This window comes from Pinus tabuliformis, chromosome 4_1 (genome assembly GCF_031772625.1).
Source record: "Pinus tabuliformis cultivar Carrire ecotype Pingquan chromosome 4_1, CPIR1, whole genome shotgun sequence".
Lineage (NCBI taxonomy): Eukaryota > Viridiplantae > Streptophyta > Pinopsida > Pinales > Pinaceae > Pinus > Pinus tabuliformis.
The window spans coordinates 779,048,091-779,054,310 of NC_142303.1; the positions used below are offsets into that span (position 1 = coordinate 779,048,091).

A 6,220-nucleotide genomic window follows, 5' to 3' on the forward strand; every position below is an offset into this window, starting at 1 on the left:
GAGAAATTGTTGAGCATCTATAAAATCTAGCTAGTCATGACTCCTCACACAAAATCTAATGCATGTCATGACTATATTTGACATATTTCATCTCATTTTATCACTTCCATTCAATGCATGTAAGTAGCACTTTTCAACGCTTGACTTTAAAATGAAGCAGATACATCTCACAACGAGGAAGCTACCCTTTTGCTAAGATGTTGTAATTGGGCAAGTATCCTACTAACCCAAATTTCACCCACAAGACATTCACCTTGGTGGGGGGCATAACAATGCCCCCACTTTACAAACCAACCAAGCAACCAAATTGTAGATTTTGGTTTATGTTTTAATGGTAGATAGGTGGGGATGTTTTCATTTTATTAGCATACTCTTTAGTTAACTATTTTGATAATTTTATATGTTACCAAAGGAGGAGCTGTCAATTTGTTCTTTAAAATGCATATTTAATTGCCATTCGAGGACATAGTTAATACTTAGTGAAAATCATCTCACCCATTTTACATCTTATCCTTTGGAAGAGAAAAGCGACTATGAAGTGTCTGCCCATGACATTTGTGCTCAAATAGTATACAAAATATATTTAATTGTCACCTTAGTGCACCCAGGTGTACCAACAATGATATCCACACCTCTACGCAATGCATATTCATGTGGAGCATAGGGCTCACATCCATATACAGAGGATGAATGAAGGCCAACTTCTCCACCATAAATCTCAAAGTCAAACCTCTACACAATGCATATTCCTATGGACCATAGGGAGCTTCTCCATATACATAGGATGAATGAAGGCCAACTGCTCCACCATAAACCTCAAAGTTACCATGGACCTGCATTAGAAAACATTTCTTACATGGAATTCCTGAAGTCACAAGCATAAATAAATTACAAATGAACTTTTTGAACAATTTCAATATCAAGTCAAATGGCATATGATAAACAAAGCTCCAAAATTTTTAAAAGGCTACCTGTTTTCCAAGCTCCCTTGTTGGAACTAACACAATCACACTGGGGGACCTTCCATAGGCTGTATTCCTAACTTTGTCATTTGGACCATTTGTTAGTGACTCCACAATAGGAAAAAAAAAATCCAATGTTTTACCCTGAACAAATTCATGTATACATATCAGTAAATATGATATTGATTTAAATTATAAAATCTAGACTTCTAGTTTAGAGAAAAGATTTATCATTTAAGAGTTTAAATGATTATCCCTCACTGAAAAACTTAAACAAAAAATAAATCAAATATTGTCTTAAATTAATTGATGGATGCTCAAACTAGATGAGCACACACTGAACTTGATATTTTAGTTTGAACAACAACTCTAGACTATGAAATAATTAATAACAAATCAAGAACCACAAAAAACAAGGGTTCTTTATATGTTTCTCCCAATAAAAAATTATCATTCCCTATTTTGTCCTTATGTATAATCCATGCCAAAAGTGAGAAATTATTTAGCATCTATAAAATATAGCTAGTCCTGACTCCTCACACAAAATCCAATGCACATCATGACCATATTTGACATATTTCATATCATGTTATCACCTCCAGTCAATGCATGCAAGAAACACTTTTCAACACTTGAAATTTCAATGAAGCAGATACATATCACAACTTGAGGAAGCTACACGTGTTTGGTTTTCTTTTCTTCATTCCATAGAAGGATTTTATGTTTCATTCCAAGTTTTCATTGATATAATCTGATCCAGATGATATCACGTTGGATTTCTAGAGATTCCATTTTCACAGGAAAATAAAGGAAAATCCCTAGTTATTGGCACAAGTAGCCATCTATGAAATTTCTCCAATATTTTTTCTATTTCAAATATGGAAGGCTTGGAATGTAGTCCCGATGATGAAGGATAATTTAGGACAATTCTAAGAGGCTTAAATATTGCTTTACAAAGAGAGATCTAAGAGCTAATTATCTTGAGAGATTCCAAACTAATCATTGAAGCATTGTTTGATAATTAGAGCGAACCATATGGAAGCATTAATTTTGTTCCTTGATGCATTCCATGTGTTCCCTGCCTTCCATAAATAAAGGGATGCATTGGTGACATAAGCACTGTATCCCCATTTTCACGTAATAGTCACGAAGTTCCTTGGGGAGATAGATAGATAGACAGACATGGGGGAGTGATTACATAATCGCTCACAATCTTCAAGTAGAAGCTATTTCTTACAATCATGAATCAAATTTCCTTAAATGGATAAGTGGGTGAATCTAACATATTATGCCTTGCACCCCAGGGAATATGGTATCCAACTTCAACTCTATCAGTGGTTGAGTAGTAAACAGGACATGAGATCTCCGATATCTAGAATAAATCAACTGTGTCTCCTATTCTTCTCTGATCCACCTAGCTTCCATGTTTGTGGCTTGTAATGACCTTCCTCTACTATTGCAGGTATGAAAAACTTAAAATTGTGATTTCTAGGATCTTGTTCATAACAGGGTTCTAGTTTCAACATCATGCCCACAAGGTCACTTTGATGCACATTCTCAAAACTTCTAGGACCAAATCTGAGTACTGAACCCTGTAAAAATTCTCTTAAAATCATCTCCAAATCTTTTGTAGTTTTAAATCCACTTTGTTGTCGATCCAAATTAGATTATATTTTGTTTTTCAGTCTTGTTAGATGTCCAAGGACTTCCTCACAAAACCACTCACGATTCACTATGATGAAATGAAGCTCTTGAAAAAAGATGATTTCTCCAGCTTTATGCAAAGAGAATGCTATGGCTCTTCACCTGTCTTCAACCTTTGTGGGGTCATCATAGCGAGATTGTATTCTCAGTGCTGGAATTTTCATTTCAAACAGTTGAGCAAACTCTTCCCATCTCATAACTGGCTTGTTGGAATGCCCAGATTTCCAATTGAACAACAGCACTCTTACGTCATTGCATACTTGGTAAATTTTGGGAAGCCTTTCTAAAAAATTTTGGTTGTTTATTGCACATGATGAGAAAATTTATTCATTGAACGAGATGACCTTGCATCCACTGTATATACGGTTGGAGATAATTTAAAAAAGTTAGTGAAATGATCCCTAAGCCTATAAACGCATTAGACCACTGATAATAACAATTATGAACTTTCAGAAGTTGTAACAATATGAGTGAGAAAGGACTCTGCTCTTCTGGAATTCAAAAAAATTAATATTAGCCAATATACTATATCTTCTTCAAGTTCTTGAAGCTTTTTGGGTCGTATGTTGTCTGGTTTTCTGAACGGACTGCAAATTATGAGAAAGAAATATGGGCTCCCGGGACCAGGGAACATGATATCATGAAAAGCATGGAACTCACGCTGACCTGCAACGTCCCAAATTGAGATTCTAGTATCATCACCTTCCAAGACCTTGATTTTGATACCTTGAGTTCTTGTGATAGGTTCAACTGGTTTCACAAGAGTTTCTATTTGGTTTAGTGATGGAATCTTGGCTCGAGCAAAACTCTGCAATATGGAATTACATAGAGTTGTTTTACCTGTAGCCAAAATTGCGGATATTCATCATTTGAATTCGAAAAATAAATATTGGTTGTCCAATTTATCATGGAATACCTAATAACATTCATAAAAAGAATAAGTCATCTAATTTCAAAAACTGTAAAATTGTCTTACTCTTATGAATTTTGAAAAGCTTAAATGTCTTTTTAGGTCATATTTTATTTGATTCCAAATAATGAATAATCTTCCTCGTTGTCATTGCATGATTGATCTATCTATCTATAATTTTTTTTAAGTATTATATATAATATATTATCATTCTCCTCACTGAATATTTCAACAATATATAGAAGTAGATTGGATCGTTTCCTTTACCTTTTTGTATAATAAGAAACAAATTAAGGGTGAATCATGAAAGTCATAAATCTTGCCTACAAATTCTTGTCCACAGAGGAAAACTCTAGCAGTTTGGGCACTGTCATGGGTATGTCTTCCAAAAAATCAGTTTGTGGCTCAACATTGGCATTTTTTCCAAGTCGTTGGTGAACATGACCAATGTTACAAGAGGCTTCAAGCAAAGTTCCATTCAGGTTAATCTCTTCAAGCCAGGGATTCACCAAAAGTGTATCCATAATTGCTTCAAGTACATCATCTCCTGCAACTCCTTTACATCCCTTCAAAGACAGGGACTTCAAATCTGCATTTCTTTGAAGAGCTACAATAATTTTGATGAAATCAGTTGTGCCCATGCTACATTCATCATTTATAGCAAATTTTAGCAAACTATGGTTTGTGAAGATCATCTGCACCAATGCACTTACACCAGAACTACCCATCTTAGTCTGAGGTCCCCCAATGGACAAAAATTTCAGAGAAGTATTTGCTTGAGGCTGGCTTGGTTTGAACCTACTAAGAGGATAGATAAAATGATCAATTCCTTCTCCTCCCATTGGATTTATTTCAAGTTGCAAGGATTGCAAGGTATGGTTCGAAAACAGAGCAGCTGCAATGTAGGAAACACCCTTATCACTCATGCCAGTGTTTGACATATTCAGATGTTTCAGAGTCCTGTTTTCCTGAAGGACCCTCCTAAACTCTTGACCACATTTGGAATTGATATGATTTCCACTTATATCCATATTTTCTATAGTATTATTATGAGCCAACACGCATGTTATTCTGTAAGACCAGAAGTATCAATTCTGTAAATCCTTAGGACTTTATTGGAAGGGATGAGCTCCTCTAAGAGATTCCATCTGAAGTGACACACCTCTAAGGCCTTATGTTGACACCAATGTCAGAAATATCATGGTTAGGTCTGTCAGGTGGATTACCGTATGATAAATGCTACCCATAATGGCTACAAAACAATAGCTCCTACAATTGACTTCAACGTCTCTACATCCAAATCACCATTGCCATTGCCACTAGAAGGAAGTGATGAAGTTGTTTCCTCTGATTTTCCACTTACTACAAAATGTTCCATGAGTTCAGGACTACCAAGTAAATCATCCAGCTTCAGTGGCACCATCCCACTATTTTCATTTCCACTGAGAAATTCTGAAGTAATCAACATTTTGAAGTGGGCATCACCTATCATCTTCAGACGATACTCTGTATCTATATCTATTGTTTCCAATGGAAATGACAACCTCACCAGATTATTTTTCATACTCTCGGATGCAGATTCTTCCATATTGGTTATTGCTTGTTTAAACAAAAACAAGCTCGTTTCCCATCCTTGTAGACAATCTAGTGAAAACAATCCAGTTGATTTCATTGGCTTAGCTGGTCTCAAGATGCTTTTCGTGTCCCTAGAGCTACATCCATAGAATCCTCTCACTGGTTCTTATGGAAACAAGCTTTCATTCATTTTAGGAAAAATAGATGAGAGGAAATGTTCATCCTCTACTAACAGTTGCAAGTTTTTGGACTGGAGCATGTAATTTACTGCATCATCATCAAAACCTAAAATACACCCTAACTTAACCACCTCACATAAACCTGCAACAAGATCAGGATGCTCGGGAAACAAGCCAGATGAAATCGCCTCTACAAAATCAGTTGCTAAGGACATAGTTTCCTTTTGATTGTGTGGATCAGACTTTTTGATCAAAATTCGCTTCTTACACTTTTCCCATCTCACCAGACTAGTTCTTCTTCCTTTAAACTTATCTTCCACACCATTTTTTGTTGGTACTGAAAGTGAGTACTCAACTGTAAATGGTTTAGTAGATTCATAGATAGTAGACTCAACAAGAGTACTCACACTTTGATGCCTTATATCAGGTGGAAATTTGGTGAAAGGGTGTTCAAGATATGGTAAAATAAATTTGTATAGTCCTACTCCAACCATCCCCTTTCTTGTAGGAATATTTTGCAAAGAGATGTCATTTGAAACAAATATTTGAACCTTTTGTGTTGCTTGGGATATGTTTAAAGCTCCAAGATGGATATAAATTGAGAACAATGAGTCCAATGGTATGTTGGGATTAGAAGGGTTAGGATATCATGCAAATTTTTGGCTCGCGGAAGATCCCATGAAAAACTCTTTCAACTTCAATTCATCAGGAATGAAGGTTTCATTTGGGGCACTTAGCTAGATATCTCCATAGCTTGTGTAAGATGGAAATTTACTGCATCATCATCAAAAACTAAAATAGACCCTAACTTAACCACCTCACATAAACCTACAAATTCTTGTGGACCATAGGGAGCACCTTCATATACAAAGGATCAATGAAGGCCAACT

The 6,220-nt window shown here is 35.7% G+C and overlaps 1 pseudogene; it reads right to left on the minus strand.

Annotated features, from left to right (window-relative positions):
- Window positions 1-2,344: 2,344 nt before the first annotated feature.
- LOC149178447 (protein TORNADO 1 pseudogene) lies at window positions 2,345-5,164 on the minus strand (annotated as a pseudogene).
- Between the last annotated feature and the right edge of the window lie 1,056 nt (window positions 5,165-6,220).